A 13,856-nucleotide genomic window follows, 5' to 3' on the forward strand; every position below is an offset into this window, starting at 1 on the left:
TGTCTTTGCTTTTGATGGCGAGGACAATACAGAATAGGCTGAGTGGGCTTATGTAATGTGTTGAAACGCTTGTGAGGCTCCTCTCATCTAAAACCTGTATGACAGCTGATAATAACAGATAACAGCTCTCTCTCTCTCTCAGTTTCCCTGACACCTAAAAGATGACTATGATCTGTAGTTTACCTGATACTCCTAATTTTTTATCTGGGCTGGGCTTGCAGTACAAATTGTCTATCGAAAATAACTTTCCTTACTTACTTTGTATTAGTTGATTTGATTTCTTGTATGTTTGACAAGCAGTAACATGTCAAAACTTCAGTTTCCCAATTGACCACTTGAGACCAGCTCCAAATTATAGTCAAAATCTCATGAACTTCCATTTTACAATGCCGAACTAAACAGCAAAATTAAAGGTGTTTAAAGCCTTCAACAAAAGACGTTTCTTTTTTTTTTCTTTTTTCTTTTTTTTTTTACTAATTTCCAGCTTCTAGATAACTGAGCTTTTAAGCCAGGGTGAACTGTATGCCAGCAGTAACCCTTGTCCGGTCTCCCTCCCCCCCACCCCCAACTGGCTGAGGCAGACGACTGCCCCTCCCTGATCCTGGTTCTGCCAGAGGTTTCTTTCTGTAAAATGGGAGTTTTTCCTACTCACTGTCACCAAGTGGGGGTCCGGTTGTTGAGGTTTTATCTGTATTATTGAAGGGCCTTTACCTTTTAATATAATGTGCCTTGGAGTGCCTCTTGTTGTGATTTGGCACTACAGGAAAAAAATAAATAAAATTGGTAACCTGTTGCATCGCCCACAGGGGCTTCAAGAAAACAGTGTACTGCTTTGCATTTCCTTCATCACTTTCATGTCAAACTATAACATAGAAGCTTAAAGTGTAATGTATCATATTTGATACATACAGTTTTTTTAGACTTCTACATCATCAGTGGGGTCTTTTTTATTTTTAAATGCCAGATGTAGCAAATATGATATAATTAAGTCATATATGTATATTAAAATTGAATTCATTTTTTAAACAAATTTGTCAGATGCTTCAATAAACTCCCCATTTTCAAATATTTCTAGCAATTATTTCATATTTCAGGTTTTAAGGGGTTAATTTCAGACCAAACCCAATTCTGGCAAGTGCTGCTGGTGTCAAGAAATGCTACCTCTCTTTAACTACAGACTACTACAAAACTACATGACAGCTTAGTTTAATGTGTCAGAGTGACACATTACAAACACTTATGTGTGCATTTTTTGCTGCAGTCCTCAGTCCGACATCCTAAACTTGCACTGGGTCATTTAAACTTTGAGAACTCTGCATGTAAAATGTAATGTAAAATATCGACATATATGCAAACATAGTGAATATGATATTTAAACTCAAATTTATCCTTATGTTCTTATTATATTTGAACTGTAATAACTGTTCAAACTTTTTTTTTTTTTTTTGCATTTTCAGTATGCCCCACGGGGTACTTTTTAAAGTTTTTGGTTCCTTTTAAAATCACAAGCTTAAAAACAAAATCATTTGCACAAACATGCCTGCTGAGTGTGAACATGGCCTAAGCAAACAGATGGCCCTAGGATTTCAGTTTTAAATTTAGTCACTCACGCTCTTTAGCTAGTGCTTTACGATGGACATGACAGTAATTCTAGTTCTCCAAAATCACAGATTTTGGACAATCAGAGCTTCCTTCGCCCATCATCTGCTCTCTTTAAACACAGCATATGTCCTAAGATAGCCTATTGGTAGAAAATGTACCCCATTAAAGTCGGCTAATCTGTTTTACTATACAGGTCCTCTGTTCTTAGAACCATCAGCAGATGGGAAAGAAAAAGAAGAGGAAATGTCTTTCAAGATAAGCATGCTATGCGGATAAAAAATGTAAAACACCTCTTTGGGTTGTATTAAGAGCTAAAGATGAGTTTGGGATATGTACTGATGGCTTTTGTCCTTCTCATTTGCGTGATAGAAAAGAGAAGGGCTTTTTTTAGGTTGCAGCATACCCTTCACACAGTGTCCTCGAGTTTCTTTTCCCTTTCCCACGTACTCTGCTTTCATAACGCTCAGTACCTGTTCTCCCTCCCAACCCTGTTTTCACTCACCCTGTGGTTCTCGACTGACTCAGCCTTTCCAGGGATGCCCAGCAGTCAAACATGCTCAGACACATGCATATGCACTGACTAAAACAATCACACTGCTGGTTCATCACTCTTTGCTCACCAAGTGTGAGTTAAAATATTTATTAACTGTGTTTTCCCAAGCAGTCCAAGCCATACATACATGCACGCACATACAAAATGCTATAGTAACCACAGTCATGAATCTCTGACCTCAAAGCATTATCTCACTACAGTGTGCCGCCACCCCCCCCCCCCCCCCCCCCTTTTTTTTTTAAGCCAGCTGTCTTCTGATTGGCTGCCTCTGGCTTGAACTGTGGAGACGGGCTGTGTGCATATCTGCCCTCATTGACATCATATAGAGGCAAGAGTGGAAATGAATTGGCTGAAACTGATCATTTGAATCACCAGGATTACTTGTACACATGCTCGCTTTGTTAATATGAGCACTCTGTCACATGACAGGAAACAAAAAGCCCAACTGGTCCCCTTTAATGAAGATAAATATGGACCTTCAAACACAGCCCTGAATTAGAAAGTCCATATTTGATTTAACACTTATGCATTGCCTCTGTAGGTGACAAATAAGGTGGCTATTTTTGTCTTTAGAGATGCCACTGTTAGATGAAGTGTCTCCTGTTCACAATAGACCAGATGCTATAAAAAGCACTGGTTAAAAGGTTGGGAATTCCCATAGCTTCAGCTCTAGTTTTGAGCTGTCTCTATCCTGCAGTGTGGCGGCTTCTCTTGCTCAGGTTCACATTTCCTGTTGCTACATCCGATATAATGAGCAGCCACAATGTGAAGTTAGAAAAAAATATACCCAGATACTGTAGTGGAAATGTTTCATCACTCTAAAAACCTGGCCCAAAAACTGAGACTTAAACCCAACCCTTATACCAGACCTCAGCTTCAGTTCTCTTCAGAAAACAAGTAATATATTCGAGGTGCTGTGAGTGCGACTTAACTACAAAGCTAATATGTCACTTCTGCAATTTTTAAATCTAATCAAGTCTTTTTAGTCCAAACAGGCTTTTAGTGTAGTGAATCCCCGATAAGGCTTTAGCTTAGATTTAGAGTTGACTGTTGCTACGCGATGACAGGATATAGCACCTGAGCAGCCGTGTTCACATCAAGCTGTGTCAGTCAAGAAACAGTATGACAGCTCCTGTTGCTCTCATTTCTTGAAACGGTGGTCAAAGTTCATCTTTGATCTGTGATCTGTGTCGTTCACGCAAGAGACTATGATTCAAATCCCACAGAGACACTTTTTTCCCCTCAGACTTCTTTTCCTCTCAAAACCTTATGTGATGCAGGCAGAAATCATCCCTCCAAGTGAAATATATACAAAGTTGTGCTGACTGTTATGAAAAAGAGGATAACTGGTGTCTTGACCTTGACTAGCAGCCAAAGGGAATCCAAGCCCAGTGTTCAGAATGAGATCATAGCGCTCCCAGTCTGCAGTGCTTCCTAAGCACAAAGGCCTTCCCCGGACATACTGAAGTAAAAAATGCAATTTTTGATTTTGAATTCAGGCTGACTTTGTTTGATATCACACAGAATTGTCAACTCAGTCTGGCACTCAGCTTGACAGCAACATTGATACTGTCCATGGCGCTGATTGGCTAATTGTCAGTCCTCCCACAGCACTTATTGGACAGATTGTATTTTTAAATTGAGAAGCTGTCATTTCACATCAGAATGCCCAATCAGTCAGTCAGTGTATTCAGCAGGGTAGATGGACTGAAAAGGGAAGAATTTCACACACTGGGCCATCTAACTAATACATTCATTAAATATTGTAGATTCCCTTTTACACTGTATTAAAGAGGAAACTGGAAGGGGTAGCATGAAGCCAGCAAAACATTTTAAATACCCTTCCCCATAAAGATTAAAGCCGGTGTAATTCAACCTTGCTGTAGCATAGATTGTGTGGAGGAAGCAAATGGTGTTACACAACAAGCGGGCTTCCAAAAACTCCCACCCAGGGTGCTACAGTACCGAAGACTCAGCCAAATGAAACAGAGATAAGAGTAGGCTGAAGTGCTCCTCTTTCTCTCCCAGTTGCCATCTGTCTCTTTTTCATTGTTTCATCTTCATGGGCTCTTTTTCATCCGTTTATTTTTGCTTTATTGCTGCATGGAAAGTTGGAAACACGCACATGGTATTAACAATTAGCACAAACATCTCCTTATCTGTGTAAAAAGCATTGTTACTCTGTGTTTGCAAGGTACACGCCCAACAACCAACACCCTGCATGCATATTCTTAGGAGAGGAGACAGAAGGGCTGATGGGCTTCTGTGTTGACTTGCTGAGTTGAAACGTGACCAACTCTGCACAGGAATGCAGCCAAGAATGAAAGCAGAGGAGAGAGTGAATGCTTTCTCCCAGGAAGTGTGATTACGAGGACGCGTGTCTTCTTAGGGGAGAGGCGTTGGTGTCCTAGTAGGAGTATATTTTTCAGTTGTACCACAAACCAAAGGCTCTGCATGAAAGTATTTTCTGTACACATCCACCTTCTGTTTAATCCTTGGAACGATATGCTTCCTGTATAAACGTATTATTCGTTTGGATGCATTGGATGTGTCATTCTGGGAATTTTTGTCTAACATGCCAATCACATCCTGCTTGAATCTTGCTAGAGATTTGTAGTTCAACACAGTAAGCATCAAGTCTGTATTCTTGTGATTGTTAAGCTGCTTTTATGCAGTTAAAGGATTGATAGAAAATTGTCATTAAAAGAAAAAGTAAAAATAAGCTGTTCTGTATTCGTTCATCAAAAATGTTGAGCAGAAATGTTAGGTATGCATAATTAATGTTATGAAAGTAAATTTTTAAACGCATTAAAAGTTCAAGAAATACACTTGCGCAGACACCAAACGGGCCTTTTTCTTCTTCATCTGTAATGAACTAAAATGGAAACTTACTAAAGCTGGTTTGATTCTGGCCACTCCCTGTGGGTTACCCAAAGGTGAGATGAGTGGCCCGCTGCTGTGTGCCCCAGGCATGAATTGTAAAGTGTCACAGAGCCTGTATCCTATGTGGCCGCAATGCGACTGAGGATGAATATTATTGTTTGTTTGTGGCAAACACTATAGCAACACTTTGACCAAGACACAAATGCAAAACGCAGAAGCATGCGCAGAGGTCCTTTTATTTTCTTTTTTTTCTTTCTTTTTTTTCTCTTGAGTTCTTTTATGAGTCATCAGAGGGCACCGCACAACCACTGGGACAGTAAGCAAACAGACACTGCCCAAACTGTGCCACAACATGCCTGCAGAGAAAGCTGCTGTTGAATCAAAGGGAAATAACGGGGATGACAAGGTTTGAGAAAACACTGAAAAATACTTGTTTCTTATTTGCTTTGGTAATTGATTAAAGTAGATGATCATTATGACCACTTTTTGATTAGAATTATTCCCTTTTCAATTCTGAGGGTGAAAAAAAGATTCACTGCAAATGCACAACCAGATGTAAGAAACATAAACAGTGATGGAGCAATACTGGAAGAGCATCTGGGAGAAGGATGCAACCCATAACAGCAACTCTCAGTGGCTTGTGGATCTAAGTGCAGACCACAGCAACCTCCCTGAACAGGATCCAGTAACCATCATAGTGGCAGACATCCAAGAAAGGGTCTCCAGTATGAAGAGATGGTCAGCGTCCCTCGATCTTCTTCTCTGGTCTCCTTCTTCATGGAGGGTACTGCTCCTTGTGAGTGTTCATCTTGTAGCCATGTATCTCAGTGATTACTGCTGCCGTGGTGCTGCAGCTGGTTGGTTTCAGAGGGTGCTTCACGTAGTACTGGTAAGTGGCCACGGAGGGTCCAGCTTTCCAGCTTAGCCATGATCCTGTCTCTCTCAGGTCAGCTGCTTGTGTACACAAACTGCAGCACAACAGTTGTACTTAGATCTGGACTGCAGGTTGAAATGTTTAGGCAATAACTAGGCATATCTTGGCACGGAGTGCTGAATCTGTGAACTAATCTGGTATGTTTACAGTTGACATTATAGACATGGCATCACAAGATGATCTAATGATGATGATGTGGTCAAAGAATTCAGAAATGGGTTTTCTCCCACACACTTCATCATCTTTATAACCTGAGATAAAATACAAAATTTCAAAAACCTACGAAACATAAAAATCAGGAAATCAATTACTCAAAAAAAGAAGAAAAAAAGAAAAACTACAACATGCAGAAATGGAGTTGTATCAAGTATAGGACATGTGATGTGCAGTTCACAGATCTCTTCAGCAGCAGTAGGGCAATAGTTTGCAGCAATTTTGAATGTTATCTTTAGGCACTTTAGTACTAGCAGCCGTCCACACAATTTGTTCACATCTGTTTAGTTGAAAAAAACAAAGATAACACAGTTTGGCAGGCATAACAATGTATTTTTCCACCAACAAGTTGATTCCCAAAGAGCTATTTGCTGAAAACTGGGGAAACTAGAAAAGAGGACAAAAGAAGAATGTGGCAGCTTAAAACACTAGCTACATCAGATGAACAGTAACAGAAAGTCATGTCCGTAAGAAATGGGCATAAAATACAACAAAGACTTTACACAGGACCCCAGAGACGCATGTGGGCCTTTAGTTGATCCATGTACTGGTTACTGAATCCTCACAGGCATATTCTCAGTGGAAGGGTAGCTATCAAGAAGCCATTCTTAATTAAGGGAAAAAGGTAGAAAATGCCAGTCAAGCTTGGTCCTCTACCTGGGAGTTTGATAGTTCTGTGGCGTAGCTTAGCTGTTCCTAGGACTGCACTCGTCTGGACAGAGACCTCTGATGTTGTGCCTGTTGAATCTGCTGAAGCCACTGTTACAGTTTTCAGGGTTACATCTCCAAAAGCTCTTATAACCCCTCAAACTTCTGTGGACTTTACCTTTTACATCAGATCCAGCTGTTCCTTTAGCCCCTACTACTTCTCTGCTCATGGTCCTTCTTTCTGAAGTTGCTGCTTTCTCTGCTTTATCCATCACAATTGTGGTTTTTTGTCAACCACTGCATCTGGTTGGTTGGACAGCAGCTGCTTGTATGTCTGAACCTCAAAAATCCCACAGGACCTTTGCCCTGCTGTTGTCAATCACCTTTGTCAGAGGAGTTGGGGCCCTTAGTCCACATGTTGTGCAGATGTTCCTGTACACTATCCCAGCACTCGGTTGTACCTCTCAGAGTATGCAGTCCATGCTTGAATCTTACATCTTGCTACTAACTGCTGGAATGTCTTCAGGGCACCTTTGCACAGTCTGAAACTATGTATAATTCTTTAAAGCATTTGTTTTGTGGTACTGGATCATAATTCTGGTGGTGTCCTGGTATTCTCTGAAAGTATACATTTCTATAAATGTGTATATTTTAGCCACAAGCATGAGAGCTTTAAGTGGAGCAGTTATTCTTTCAATGACAAAAGAACAAATGGCTGTAACCTCTTTTTGTGGTATACATAACAAAAATTCAATGTGGCTGGTGTAAAAGCCAGTGAGCTTATAAGAGACACATACACACAGTCCAGTGCTTCATCACCAAATTAGTATGGACCACATGAAATGGTTTGGGGGCTTGCTGTTAATTATTAAGCGGCTGAGTCAGGTCCAGAGCCTTGCAGGAAAACAGCAGCAGAAAAGGTTACAGGGAGCATGGCATGGGGCTCATTTCTAATGAATTTAAAAACACCCTACAATCATTTGAAGCTGATATTGTCTATTGTTATGTGATGCAAACGGTCTGTCACGCTTAACCATTGCACACACCCACGTGCTGACAAAGCCATTTGCAGGAGATTACAGCTTGCACCTCCTGCAAAACAGAACAGGGCATCATGAGTTTTCATCCCATCCTCCTCCTCCCTTCTTCCCATTCCCACCTCCTCCCTTTGCTGATTTTTCTGACAGTGCACTCTGTCTTTTCTGGGTTGCCTCTGCATGCCTCTGAGACACAGATTATTGAGATAAACTTAGCAACAGCTAGCCGGGTCAGCCTGCAGACCCTGATAGAGAGAATGAAGAAGAGCAAGTAAGGGATACAGTTTTACTGCTTGAGCCTAAATATGTGAAACAGAGCAGGTTAAACAGGTCACTGTGCAACACTGCTGTCCAATCAACACTGCAATTGTAACTAGGCACTCATACTATAGTTCTCTTGGCTATTTAGCATTATACCAGGACGCTAAAGAAGAGATAAAGAAAAACATATATAAACAAGGACAAGTTAGTCATTCAAGGACATTACTTTTTATTTATTTGTTTGATATAAATACTAGAGACATGAGAATAGATCCTTTACTGTTCATGGTCTTAAAGTCAGCAGTGGACAGCTTTTTGTCTGAGACTATTTCTTAGATAGGTGCAGTAACCTTTCTTGTAAATTCCAGGAAGTTACTGTGAATGAGCAGGAAATAGTCTGCCTCATAACCACTGATACAATATAATGTTTTTACTTGACAGATTGTGTACTATTTAAGAAATGATATGGTCATTTATGAGTTTACCAGTGCCAGTCACTTTATGTTATCATTAGACTGATGCAGACCCAAAGGGAACCTCTGAGGCTGCCATGCAAAGCCATCATGAATGTGTCAAAATCTGGAGTTCCTCTAATGTCACACCAGAGTAAAAATATTACTTCAGCCTCTTTACGATTAGGTAAAATCGGTGTTTCCTAGATTATTGCACAAAAATGTTTTTGGTGACTGATTGCAAATAGTTATAGCAAGAACTTTTGATAGAGTGAAAACTGTCTTCATTTTGTGGCAGAATGAAGACAAAGAGGTCATTTCGTGACAAAAATCACTGATGAACACTTAAAACAATTTAACTGAAGTATAGCAAAAGTGCAAACTGTTCTGATAATGCGGGGGGATGATCTGAGTTGGGGCATGATAAAGTGCTTATTTTTATGTTTATTTGTTTTTATTTGTTCTCTAAATAGCGTTAAAAATTAGCTAAATCGCTAGCGATTGTTAGCTAATTTTAGCTTTCTGTGCAACTAGTCTGCTGGTATATCGCTACACATGAAAATAATAAAGGAGCTACTTTATCATTTCAGTTTGTTAAAGATTTCTGTTCCTGTTCTGGGCTTCATTGTTTGTTTACAGTACAGCTCCACATCTGGGTGAGAGCTAGTCAAAAGGATGTTAACCATCTATGTCCTGCAGCAGTCTGTATTCAGCAAAAAGAAAGAGTGAAAAATAAACAGGTAAGAGTGGACATGTATGACAAGGGAGTGCAGCTTCTGTTTTCCCCATAGTCACAGATGATGATTTCAGATAACTAAGCAGTGTGTTGATATCAAATATGGATTCCCAACTTGTTCTTATAATAATGTTAATCAAATGATATTATTATGTTATCTTAATGTGTTTGTGTGTGATTCTCAGTGGAAAGAAGGAGGGGAGGACAGAATGATTGTACAAGAGCAGAAACAACCAGGTGAGTAAACTGCCAGATAATGAAGTTAGCTGGAAAAAACAATAAATATTTTTAACCAAATAATTTACTTTTTTTTTTAATGTTTTATTAGCACAGCCTTTCTGTGCTTAGTCTGCACAATAAAGGGAGGATTTGTGTGACTCAAAAAACTTTAATGTAAAAGCAGCTCTCTGACCAGTTTTCTTCTTGTGTATGGCTTGGCAGTGTGATTTTCCACTTTATTGAAAAATGCTACTTTACATGCTTGATAATTTGATGGACCTCCTCTTTGTGTTTAAGAGGCTGAAACAATGTTGTGCATGTTTCTTACTTTGAAAAATTTGGTCAACATGATTGAGCCTTTGCCTCAGATTTGATAACTAAAGGCTCCATCCTAAAACTGGTGCATTATATAAAAATCTACGATTATTCATTCTGAATTATTCTTGGACACAATAGGTCGTCGACCAATTTAAATTGCTTTTTAAGGTAACATTACAGTATGTACCCAACTGAAATGAGGTTTGCAAATGTGAAAAGAGTTGAGCACCAGTGGCATATTCCTTTAATATTAATTGGAAGGCACCGTATGCATGACATCATTACTGGGAGCTGAGCACTCCTAAATCTCTGAACCTAGATTCGCCCCTGGATTCAGTGTAATAAATCTTGAGATCAGCCTATCCAGGGTGCACCCTGCCACTCACCCTAAGAAGGCTGGATAGGCTCCAGCCCTCCACGACCCTAAATTGGATAAGCGTAAGAGAATGGATGGATGGATAATCTTATGATATTGAGGCGACTGAAACCAGTTAGATGCCGAAATTATGACTAGTAGTAAATTAAGTTTTACTCACTTCATAACAACTGTAGCTGCTTTCAGCTGCTCCCTTGCAAGAGTATAGCAGGCAGCGCCATGTTTGGTTTGAGTTTTCCACCAGATTCCCCCAAAGGGGATTTGTGTATCCAGCTGGAATTGAACCAGCAACTTTTTGGCTTGCCAAGTCAATGTGAAGGCTTCACTATTCTTCCATGTTTTTTGCTGCTGGTACCATTTGGTTCATTTTTCATCAAATTATCAGCCGGCTGTACACTAAAGATGTCCAAGAGGTTTGTGCTTCAGGCTACTTTACACGTTATGGCTACATCTTGCTTAGCTAGCTTGCTAGGTTTAGCTGATAGTTTAGCACGCTGCACTCTAAATCAAATATGATCACTTCAGGCTCTAAAAAACCAACACAGTAGCCACTAAAAAGCTGTTGAGGTTTCAAAATGCAAAGTAAAAAAGACAGTGAATGACATCACAGGGACTCTACCCACCTTTTATGTACAGTTTGTGAGCCACGTTTGGCCTTTCCCTGTTTTTTTACCAAACTAATGCTCATTAAACTTTGCAAACAAAGATGAAATTGGTATTAATCATCTCATCTAACTATTATTATTTTAAGTATTTTTATTTCTCAGTCTGTACTTTTATTTCCATCCAACTCTCTTTTTCTCTAATGGTTAAAATTCCTGCTCTAATTTCTTCCTTCCGTGGTAAAGTCGGCATGCACACACTCTCTATTATCATTTGGAAACAATGTCTTCAGTTAAAACAGAGAAGTTGTGATGAGTATCTGAAGTAAACTGTCAATCAGTGAAATGTTTTCTCTGCAGCTGAGGCTGATAAAGAAGACGTGGGCCGAATGTTCCCTGTCATTCAGTATTTCAGTTAATTTACTTTGCTAAATACTATATTAGGGACATGAATAGGACCAGAACTAGTACAAATATCCTGTGGACAGAAATATACAAGGATATCCCTGCAGGAAGTGCTGCTACGGTGTCTTCCTGGAAACAATGCTTCAGGAAATTATCTTTTGCCCAAATATGGAAAATCTGATAAGGTGCTTGGAACTTTGTCACACGTGTGTTTTGAAAAGTTTTTTTAAAACCCTTTTCTTCAGTTTTTTTCATTTTTTCAGCCATTGGATGTAACACAAGAGTGATTTTATGGAGAATTGTTACTTTTCCCCCCTTTTTTGGTCCCCTGAGATGATTATGCAAGATCTTGCCCAGACAGAGATCAGCTTGGTCTTTTCTCTTCTTTTTTTTGCACTTGTGATAAAAGCTTTCCTCAGCAGGCACAAAACAAAATGCCTTTGTTTCACCAAGGTAATCTGGCTATGTGTCTGAGAAGCACAGACGGTAGAAGAGTACAGAGACAGAGAGAAGCTTCAATCTGTGTCCAGGCCTCAGGACATGTTCTGCTCTGATGACGAGCTCTCTGCTCTCGTTTCTATTTTTTCCTCTCCTCTCCTCCCAAGGTGACCCTGCTCTGTGATGACTGTACTTGTTGACTTAATTGCATAATTTTATTGCTTTTATTTTCTTACCATTACAACTGCTTTGCATAACAGGATTTTATAAAAATCTGAACATTAACAGTCTTCATATCTTTATGTCTTTCCTGCTTGTTAAGGGAACAAAGTAAGCTAAAGTTTTACATCCCATCCCATAACCATCTACATTTTGTTTCTCCAAGCCGACATAAGACATCAGGGGCAGGCAACACCCTGGACAAGTTGTCAATTAATCACATAGAGGACAAACAGACAAACCAGTCATCCCCGCAGCCAGTTAAGAATCCCTAATTAACCTAACCTGACTCTGAGGTGTGGGTGGAAGCCAGAGTACCAGAAGAAAACCCACGCAGTGACAGGAAGAATGAACAACTCAAAAGCCTTCCTGCTGTGAGACCCCCACCCCCGGTCATAAACTGTCCCAACTTTAGCAGTACTAGCCTCTAATGGTTTCATATTCTAGAAACTTCCATGGGGAACTAATCTACATTTTGATGCTAGGTTGCAGCAGTTATAGATTTCAGATGTTTTGCCAGTTTAATCTACTGAGGGATATTTACTATTTTATTTGTCTGCAGTGGTGTCTACATTCGTGTTTATGGTCTTTTGTTTAGTCCACCTCTTTTATCGTTAACTACTTGACAAATTACTGGACATTAATGTCTTAGTGTAGATGAAATGCACCAGCTGCATTTGCATTTAGCCTCACCTTAACCTCAAATCTTTATTTTGACCATTTATTGCCACAAAATATCCATCCATCCATTTTCTACTGCTTATGAACAGCAGTCTAAGCAGAGATGCCCAGGCATCCCCTCCCTGAGTCATCTACAGGGGAACAATAACAAGTTCCTAAGGCCATAGAGACAAAATCTCTCTCGTCCTGGGCAGGCATGATTGTCTCCTTCCAGTTGAACACGGTCAAAACACCTCACCCAGGAGATTTTCTGGAGGGATACTTTCCAGATGTTTGAACCATTAAAATATCTGCAAAAGGACTCCAAACAAACAAGCATTAGTACAAACTGTGCTGTGTGTTTAATGTTTATTAGAACGTGTTAGTGTAAAGCTGCTAAGCATTCCTTGTAAGGAATGAAGCTCCTTGTTTTTATTCTCTAAGTAGCTTTGTTTCACCCAGTTCAATCAAATTGCTTATTTATGTAACACTGAGTTTTAGTGCAGTCTCTTAAGTTCAGCCTCTGTCTGAAAGAATTGTTTTGGCCACTGTCCCTTTAATGCTGTGTTCCATTTGAAGTGGGATGCCAGAAATCCCAAGTTCTGAGTCAGAATTTCCGGGTGGAATGCCGAAAGTTGGATTTCCTACTTTGCAAGTCAGAGAAGTCCCACCAATCCTGATTTCACAAACCCAACATGATAACAGTGCACGTAAACAATAAGAAGCGTTTGAAGAACACAAACGTCAACCAAGCCAGCTCACTCTCTGAGCACTAGTTACTTTTAAAGATATAGTACTGTATTTCATTTTTTTCTCATCAATTGGTAGGTTTGTTTAAATGTTTAGTAACAAATATAGACAAAAAAGAATATATTACTTTGACCTTCAGATCAACCTATTGATCTTGAAGGAGAGGTCAAAGGTCAAATGGTATTTTATGATATTTTAAATCCTTAACATATGGCATGTTCTGTATGTTGACATTACACAGCACGCTTGTAAGAATCATATTTTTAACCATAAAGACTTTGGCGGATATAAGCCAAATTTTAACTAATTATTCACACGACTGCTACCTCTCTACAAAGTTTTCATGTTTACAGACAGAATAATGACGCACCTCCTCAGCGGAGGAAAAAATCTAAAACTCTTAACTTATGCTAACACTGCTGCATGTTTGTGGTTGGTTAAATACACCTTACATAGAGCTCTGAAATGCTGCAGCAGTGTTTTCAGGCACAGAATAATACCCATTGTGTTGTACTGCCAGTGATGCATGAACTGCTCTGCTGTGCTATTG

Source organism: Pelmatolapia mariae, linkage group LG16_19 (genome assembly GCF_036321145.2).
Source record: "Pelmatolapia mariae isolate MD_Pm_ZW linkage group LG16_19, Pm_UMD_F_2, whole genome shotgun sequence".
Classification (NCBI taxonomy): Eukaryota; Metazoa; Chordata; class Actinopteri; order Cichliformes; family Cichlidae; genus Pelmatolapia; species Pelmatolapia mariae.